Below are 10,024 nucleotides of genomic sequence, written 5' to 3' on the forward strand. Positions count from 1 at the left end.
ACAAATCATAATCTTCAAATATCTTATCAAGTAGTAGTAATTTATTACACCTTCCATCTTATTTTATACAAGTTAATTTAACTTGACACAAAATTTAAAAAGAAAGATTTTTGAAACTTATGATCTAAAATTAGTGATAGATGTTTGTGTGTGACTAAATCATTTCATTAAGAATATCGTACAATAAATATTTTAAAGTCAGATTGTTACAAAATATAAATTAGATCTTTCTTTTGGGATTAACAAAAAAAAAAGAGTAAGTCATATAAGCCGTGCCCGAGGAAGTACTACTTTATAATTTGGTTAAGACGGAACTTATATAGTATTAACACATGTAAAGATTATAGACCAAGAAGCATACCAAACTTTTTATCTTATCTGGATGAACTTATTTTTTTATAAAGATAATGGCACGCGTTGAATTCAGACTTTAGGGTTGAGTTTGGGAAGAGGGAAAGTATTTTATAGGATAGTTAATTTCTTACTTATTTTTTGATACGTAAATTAAAAAATATTATTTTAAAAATATTTATAAATAATTTTGACACACATTGATAATGATTTGCATTTCCATCTCTAGCTGAGACATTACAATTAGGAAACTATAATCAGCTCTTCGCTGCACATACTAGAGGTGGTGGGATTAAGGGCTACACGGATAAGTGAATATTTGGTGGGTATAATGTGTTGGAAGACACAATTAATATGAAATATCACTTGTAGTATTTGTTTTGCTATATATTTCTACTATTCTACTAAAGACATTATATTTTTCTCATTTTAAAGAAACTTATTTTTTTAGAGAAAATATTTTTCAACAATTTGAATGACTAACCAAACATAGAAAAGTTGTATACTGAACATAACCCCTAAGACGTAGTACATATGTTTTTTTTTTAAAAAAACAAAACAAATAATTTTCTTCGAAAAAAGTATATGTTGAACATCTTAAGAACAAGATATATTAGGTTCGATTTGACCTTTCGTAGATTAATACCAAACAAAATCAATATTGTCAAAGTTTTCATTAAAAAAAATACAAAACCAAAATAAAAAAAAAACATTAAATCTATTTTTGATATGCTTTGTTTTATTTGAGCCAAGGTTAATCGAAAATCATTTATTTCTCTTAATAGAAAGTTGCATATATATATATATATATATTAATACATCAAAAATGATCTTTAGCGGCGATAGCTCAATTGCCGCTAAATATGTATTTTTAGCGGCAATAACACTCTTTGTATATGTCCCTAAAGACCTTAGCGACATTGAATGTAATGACACTTAACTAATGCCTGTAAAAATTTTAGCGCTTTTTATTAATGTGTCTATTTATTGCCGCTAAAAGTTATTTTTGTTATAGTGTCGATCTCCTCAAACCTTTACTTATGGAATTATACTAAATATATTGTTATCGATTCAATTTGATTTTTCGCTTTTGCTTTGAACGCCCCTACTCTCACATGTATATGTATTAAATGTCGATTGAGTTAAATCAAACATGGTAGGTGTGATGATGCTATCCAGCCAAGATGATAAACTTAATTAAGTCTGTCATTATCATATCATATCGATCACCAGTATTTACTAAGAAATGATTTGTCTCAAGAAGTCTATTGTATTTCTTTTCTACCACATAAGTTGCTTTACAACATTATTTGAGCATTATATCATTTTACTCAGGACGTCAAACCCACACATTTGAAGATTCTTTTATCACTACTTTGTTTGGTAGCTTTTAAGTATTGGATTAATTAGACTTTACTTTCCTAATGTAGTTACAAAAGATTGGATTTTCAATATAAAAAAGGTGTATATCAAATAATTACAATTGTTTTTGGGAGGTAATATTATTAATATTTCAATCATGGAATTATTTCCAAAAGAAATTAGGAAAGTGGGAAATTATTCTTCAAGATAGTTTCTAGAGATTTGATCGACATTTATTCGCCATCAAAGCCAAGAGTTGGCTTCTTCTGGTGCGTATGCGTTTTCAAGCTATCTTTGACATAAATTGAGCCTCACGCCATCATTTTGCAGTCTTCATATTATAATTCACTTGAACTATAGTGAAATTGTTAGTTACACATCTAAACTTTGTTGTGGTAGTCCTAGGCTCCTAGCTATGATCTTCCTAGACTTTTTTTAAAAATAAAAAATACAGTATTTTTACCCCTTCAAATTTCAATATGATCTAGTAATTGTATGTTATAAGAGCGCCTATCAATCAGCTTAAAACTCATATACTCCTTATGTATTTGTCATGTAAGGGTCCAAATTAATCAAAATTAAAGCTGGTTTCGTCTTGGTAAAATAAATAACCTCCTCTCATTTTAGCCATTGACAACGAGCTAGCATTGAAGCTCAAAAGTTTCACTGTTATTAGAAATTCTTTGTCAAAAAAAAAGAAACAGTGAGGAGTATTCATCTCATTATAAATAATGTACTGTAAAAATGTATATTCAATGCTCTATTCCTTTCTAAGAGCGCATTCATTTTGAAGTAGTGTAATTTAACACCTAGAAAATATAAAACTTCAGTAAATGAAAAGACAAATACAAAAAAAGTTTCAAACATAACTTTGGACAATTTAATTATTTTAAACAATGAAAAAAGTCTCAAAAATTCAGTTAATATGGATTAGAATTGAGTACTAATTAACTAACTCCTAACTAGCTACCATCCTAACGTACTTGACTGACTAAAGTACGGTATCAGTTAGGTAATTTAAGAGGAAGTAAATTACCCTCTAGTCGGTTGGTGTAAGGGATAAAAATCTAGTCAGTTGGTGTAAGGGATAAAATAAATAGTGATGTGATAAGAAAATAGTGATGAAATAAAATAATGTCTTGTTTGGTTGCCATGTTTGGGATAACTTATCCCACCACTTATACCATAGTGATGAAATAAGTTATCTCAGAATAAATAATCGCATGATAGCTAATCCTGAAATAACTTGTTCCCAATAAAACGACCCTTTGTACCCAAAATTTGTGTATAATTATAGCGTTTGCTATGCACTCAATTAATAATCCTTAGATCTCTTCAAATCTTGATGAAATTACAAGTGCAAATAAATAAATAATATTTGTACATAAATGGATAATTATGTTGATTCACAAAAAAGAGTGGATATTTTGAGGAATATATAGCCTCTCATCATACTGCAGCAGGAATATTGGACATATTAGGGAATATATATTTTCTCATCTTATATAGACGTCTGTAGGCACATGTCTAAGTTCTAACTTACTTTCTTTACCAGGTCATTATTGAAAAAGGTAAAAATATTAAAAAGAATAAGTTCAGCGGATAGTAGGACGTTTGCATAATTTAAGTTTGTAATTGGTAATTTCACTATAGTTTAGATGTGTTTTTATTCCTTATTCTTAATATTACTTGTTTATTTTATATGTATCTTTAAACCTAATGAAATCGTAAGAACTCAAAATCAACTTTGTTAATTCAGAATGTTGATTTGGGTCAAACTTTCCGACTCCTGATCAACTTTCGAAATTGAAAATCTTCCCCTAAATGCGTCTTACCACCTCAGAAATTATGCTGCCCATTCTTGCAACTCACAAGTCATAAACAACATAATGAAACTACAAAAAGGTTCAAACTGGGGAAAGAATCCAAAAGAACAAAACGATGACGTGGATCATTACAATACCAAAAAATAAGGGGAAAAAAACTCACCTGTTTTTGAGAAAAATATTTTTCAAACACCCTTAATTTCTTTTTGAATCTCATGTTTGGAAATAGGAAGATGGGGTTTCCTCCTTAACATCTTTTATATTTAGATGTACAAAATTGGAGATAAAAAGCAAATTTTGATAGGGTCAACTATACTCTGTAGTTCTATTTTACCCAAGTAAATTAGGTTAGATAACTGAAGTCCATCTACCTATACTAATTATATTGTTGGGAAATTATTGAAATTAATCACATAAAATACACAGGAATTTTCAGCTTGAATATCCTTAAATTTCATCGATAAAGTTGTATTTTCCAAATTCAACAAATTTTTTTAGTAGAAATTGGTAGAAGAAAGAAAAAATGCCAATTACTTTAAAGTAGAGAAAGAACACATTTTTGTTGAATCTCTGAAATGAGATACACTTTCTTTTGAAATACTATTCACAATATCTTTTTGAACATATTAGACTATATTTTTACCTCAACATTAGATAATATCATGATTTAGTTCAAAGGGATTGATTATAAGAAAATCTATGTATCATTTTATGCAGATATTGGTTATGTATATATGAATTAGTTCATGTGTTAGTTATTTCACCTTCTATTCTGCATAAAAATGTATATATAGATTCTCTCATAACTTATACATGCATTAATTTTGCGGTTTATCAAACATAATATTACTTTTACAGAATGTAATACCCACATAACTCACATCGAAACTATCTATACCAAACTACCCTAAGTATGAGTAGGTAAGTAATAAGTATTTTGGTGATTTCATGCCCCACCTCCTATCCTAATATTTGCTGTTGATGTGCAGTTATTTTCTTAAAAGAAAAATCAGTTCTATCCCACTTCAATATACGTCGTAATCGTCTATCAATATGCACGCTTTGAACTAACTTAACTTTAAAAAGGCCCCATTTTACTTCCCTCGATAAAGAGACATTTGGCATTCGAATTTCCTTTTTTGCATTTCTTTTCTAGTAAACATTATTATGCATATATAAACGATGCAATTCTATGACACAATTGCATTCTTGAGATTTTCTTTAATTCTAAGTCTTTAATTTAAATAGTTTTTTTTTTACGGTGGAGTGACCGTCTTAGTTATATTTAACTACATGTTTCGGATTCAACTTCTAGGAATAAACATATACAAAGAGTACTAATTGCCGCTAAAAGTTATAATTAAGTTATTGCCGTTAAAGATTATTTTTAACATAGTGTTAATTTCTTAAACTCTAACAAACCATTGAAACGGATGGAATACAATTTACATGATTAATAATCCAATAATAAGAGAAAATGGAATGATTGATATGTAAACATAAAAGAAAAATTAGGAAAAATAGTCACCTCAACAAGGGGTGAAAGGAGAAGAACAAGACAATAGTCACTTCAAAGATAATGGCTACTCCAAAATAAAAACCCCACTTGTGAAGAAAGTGTCAAAATAATGATTGTCGTTTTGCCAACCAAACCATGAGGATAGGTCCACAATGTGTCATCTCAAACTCCTCACTAAGCTTTCACCACTCATCACAAAAACTTTTCTTTTACCAATTGTAAATTAATTATGATTCACATATGCAAAAAGATAACCAAACGTGTGTTCTAAACACGTTTGGATATCAAATCAAACCTAAAAATCAAAGTACTACTTTTCAATGAAGGGTTGTGTCAACCTCTGTAGTTTGATTAGTTTCTAGTATTTCTTTTTTCTTAAAGTTCCTACATTAATATCTTTAATTTGTTGTACTTCATTTATTTAAAAATAAATGTTAAACACCAAAACTTACAAACCAGGCCTATGAAAACAAAATATGGACATGTACAAGTTGGGTTCACCTGTCTAGTTTGGACTGTGGCTTAATGAATTGCCATGCCACTAATAAAGTATGGGCTGAATTTCGGAATACTCAAGCACATTGAGCCCAACATATAGTCCATAGAAAATGTTGTCATGGTAAGACTATGAGAAATTTCATAAATAAATATAGTTTGGACCATAATTATGAGACATAGTTATAGTTTATCCAATTACAATTCTTAGCAAGAGTTTTAGAGAGGAGAGAGGCGAGCGAGAGTTTGGCGAGAGAGGGGACAGATGCTATATACGTGTATCTCATATACAACTAGTGTCTCGTGGATACAGGGGGCGGACCTAGGTGGACCGTAGGGGATTCACCCGAACCCCCTCGTCAAAAACTTACACTGTAGATATAGCGTCAAATTCTTGAAAACAAAGTGGAGGCTTGGCTCAGTGGTTAATGGTTCAAGAAATTCCCCTAACGGGTTCGAATCCCATGGACAACATTTCTCCCCCCCCCCCCCCTCTTTTAATGCTTTGGAAAATGGAACTTTTGGGGTTAGGACTTTCTTCTTCTTTTTCATTATCTTTTCCTTTTATTCCATTTCTTCTTTTTAATTCGTTTTTGTTTAAATTTATTAGACACATTTTTTATATTTTTTTATATCTATTATTCATTTTGTTTCAACGTAACTCTTTTTTCATATACTACCTTGAATAACTCTTTTAAAAAATGATGAATTATATTGGGCAATGCTAAATGACCAGAAAATTTGGCCAAGAAATTAAAAAGTCTATAATATCCTTTTTATTTTAAAATAAACTAATTGTTGACACCCAATTTTGACCCTCCACAATATAAATTAATCATTTCGAGCTTCTCCAATGTCAAACGATTTAAAATTATTAGTTTTATAAAATTTCTAAATAATAATAATAATAATAAAATTAAATAAATAATAATAATAATAATATAGTTTGCAAGATTTTTAAATAGTTTGTCACCTTTCATAAATTTTAGATGATATATATGTTTTACATAATTATGTATATAATTAGTATATTTTATGATTATTCGAAAATCGTCAAAAAAAATAAAAATAAAAATAAATTATAAATATTAGGGATGGTTATAGTTTTGAGTTAATAAGTTTTATGAAATTCAAAATACTTTCAAGTTATTTTTTTAAAGTATTTTTATCACTTTTTAATAATAAGTATGTATATTTTGCAATCACGCTATTTTATAAATATTTGAAAATGATCACAAAAGATTTTACATTTTAGTTAAATATTTTATTAATTTGCTTTAAGTTATAGCTATAATTTCGAGTTAATTAGTTTTGTAATCGAATTAATTAGTTTATAATTAAATTCATTATATTTTTTTTTATTTCGTTGAAATTAAGAAGCTCATTAATTAATTTATGTTAACTCATCTTGTTTAAATTTTAATCAAATTCACCAATTGAAATTCATTTGGCTATTGTGTAATTCCAATGCTAGCCACTTTCTCACCTTATCCTTAATTCATTTTTGACATAAAAAATTGGGCTGATTTCTCAATTTCAATCCAACCAATTTCTTCAACTCTCTTTTAGGCAATTTGGGGCCATTTCACTATCCCACTTCCAACAATCAGCAACCCAATATTCTTACAACCAAACCCAACACTAACAATGCCCAACCAGCCGACCCAACCCTTTTCCTCTTTGACCCGACCCATCCCATTTTCCCCTTAATTCCCCTTACAATACAACAACAACAGCGACCAAAACGACCCTACAGTAGCCCCACCGCCCTGACTTCATCTTCCTCACTACAAACCATCGATTTCAACAGTACCCCGACCCCACTGCCCATACCGTCTTCTTCACGTGGAAGTCCCGGCAAACCCGGAAATCCAACAGTAAATCCCGGCGTGACAGTATCCGCCCATACGTATGTCATTATCACGTCCAATCGTCCCCATCTTCCCCCTTTTCGGAGTTTCAGAGCAACAACAACTCCCTATTACTCTTACTATTGCCTCAAAAAGGAACGAGAAGATTCAAAATTCAAACGAATTTTACCCAAAAATCAACCCTATTCTTGATCTATTTAAGATCTTTTTCTGACTGTGTTGAGAGGGAAAAAAAAAGGGAGGTTTTTGTTTTGAGCTTAGCAATAGTCACTTCTACATATAGATTTGTATGTCTAGTTCTCTGATTCAAAAATTCCGAGAAGATTGCCGCTCAGGTTTTCTAAGCTTGTCATTTATATTCTAAGTTCGTGGTGAAAGCCGCATCATCGTTAAGCTCGCTGTCCCGGAATGTTGCTCGGCAAAAGGTAATCTTCTCTTTATTTCAGTGTTTATGTTGGCGCTTAATTATGTTTTGTTCATTGAAATCGTGTTTGGCATTAGTCGTTTGAATATTGTTTCCGGTAGCTTTAAAAAATATATATATAGTAAAAGTGCATATCTTTGAACTTGATTACTAAATCTAATGCGTTGACACCTTGGATTTCTATTTGTTGTCGGCCAGTTCTAATATTGCTATCTTAGGCGTTGATTGCTCATATATGGTTATTATAGATGGATTGCATATATGACCGTTTTGAGTCAATGACTATGTCCTTGATGTTGTCGGCATGTGGTTGTCCAGATGACTTGCATATGCATTAAATCTATGTGAAATGATTGAATATCCCTGTATTCCATTACAATACGATTATGTTCTCTCGTTTAAGTTATTCCTCCATATTTGTAGTCTATTCAAATTTGTAATTATTTGAGTTATCTTGTGTAGCATTAAATCATTTTTTTTTTTTTTTTTTTTTTACAACTACTTCAACTTCTAGCTTCTTTTGGCATTAATTTAATCAGCTTTGAGTTAATAAATGGTGTATAATTTGGATATGAAAGCATGTTGATGATATCTTTTGTGTCTAGTGGCTGCCTATATGAGCATCCCGTTGAACTATTCGTGAAAGTTGTTGCTTGTATTCCGCATCTGCTAGCATAAGAATTAGATTTCTTTGTGTTTTTCTTTATAGCTCGTTCTTAGTTAATTTTAGTTCGAATATGAGTTGCTTTCTTACACGTGTTCTAAGTTATGGTTGTTCCACAGTCCCTACATCCTTGGTATGAGGTCGAAAGCACCATTCTGTTTTGTTTCTTTTAGTTCAATTGTTTAAATATGTTGGTGTTGGTGGCTGAATTTTTTTTTGTTAGTAGTATTTTGCCTCCAAATCATTCTCGTTTTTAGTCCAGGATATGTGAATGACATTGTGATATTAGCACTTGCATTACAAATGTTGTTGAATTCAAGGTGCTCTATATATGCTACCTAATAAATATGCAACCTTGATTTTTTTTCCAGCTCTTTGTTTATATTAGAGTTACATGTATAGTTTAGAATTTTTTTTTTTTATTAGAGTTATATGTCTAATTGGAAATTTTTTGCCTTGCCTCGGTTCATGTGAGTCATGTTTATTTTGTTACAATATGGTGATAGGCTTGAATAGATGTTAATTCATTTGTCCTCATATACGTTAAAAGTTCCTTTAATTTATTTGATGGAGTCTTAAATATTTTGTATGCATGGGTCTCCATACACATGTCCAGCATCTATGTTTGTTTCTACCTTGACAAATGCTTGACTCGTTACTTGTAAATGTTTAAACTTAATGTATTAATTCATTTTGTTATAGCTTATTAAATTCTTCTGATAATGTGTCTCTTATCATTAGCCATGAACAATTTGATTTTTTTTTAAATCATCATTCTAATCCTTATTGTTCATTTCCTTGCATGAATCTCTTTGTACCGAGTTTGATTTGGGACTCCCTTTCCTCCTCGCATCGTCTTGTTGGATCAAATCCAACAGTTTTCCTCGAGTCAGCCCCCTCCCCATTTTAAATCGTGGAGTAACGAAACAGGTTGAAGGCAGCAAATAGGGCAGGAAATTGAAACTTAAGTGCCTGAAAAGTCCAGAACAGGCTGTATGTTTTCCATATACGGCAGTATACACAGTGAAATACTGATATACCGGTCAAAGAACGTGAAAATACAGAGCTGAGGCGAAATACAGGTGTTTGGAAGCAAGAAATACGTGAAAAGGGCCGATATACATGCCGATATACATCAGCTGTATACCAAAAACGGGAATTGAATTAAAGCTTAAAAATATAGCGAAATTGGCCCAAGAAGGGGCCCAATTTCATTAGCTCTCTTACTTTTATAATGATTTGATTATGTGTTGACTAATCTTATTTAACTTTAACTTTAAATAACTTAATTAGATTCCCCGAAAGATGAGTTATTTTTGTTATGTTGGTTTACTTTTAATACTTTATTTTTTTGTGTTCATTTATTATACTAATAAGATCTTATATCATTAACTGAATTAAAACTCTTGTTCTTAAAAAGAACGTTATTTAATGTTTTTTTTACTTAACACACTTTTAGTTCGTTTAAAATTGTTTCAAGTAAAGGTCTCTCCCAAATAAACTTTTGAAAAG

The sequence above is a fragment of the Solanum verrucosum genome, unplaced genomic scaffold, assembly GCF_900185275.1.
Source record: "Solanum verrucosum unplaced genomic scaffold, falcon-dt-bn FXZP01000112.1, whole genome shotgun sequence".
Classification (NCBI taxonomy): Eukaryota; Viridiplantae; Streptophyta; class Magnoliopsida; order Solanales; family Solanaceae; genus Solanum; species Solanum verrucosum.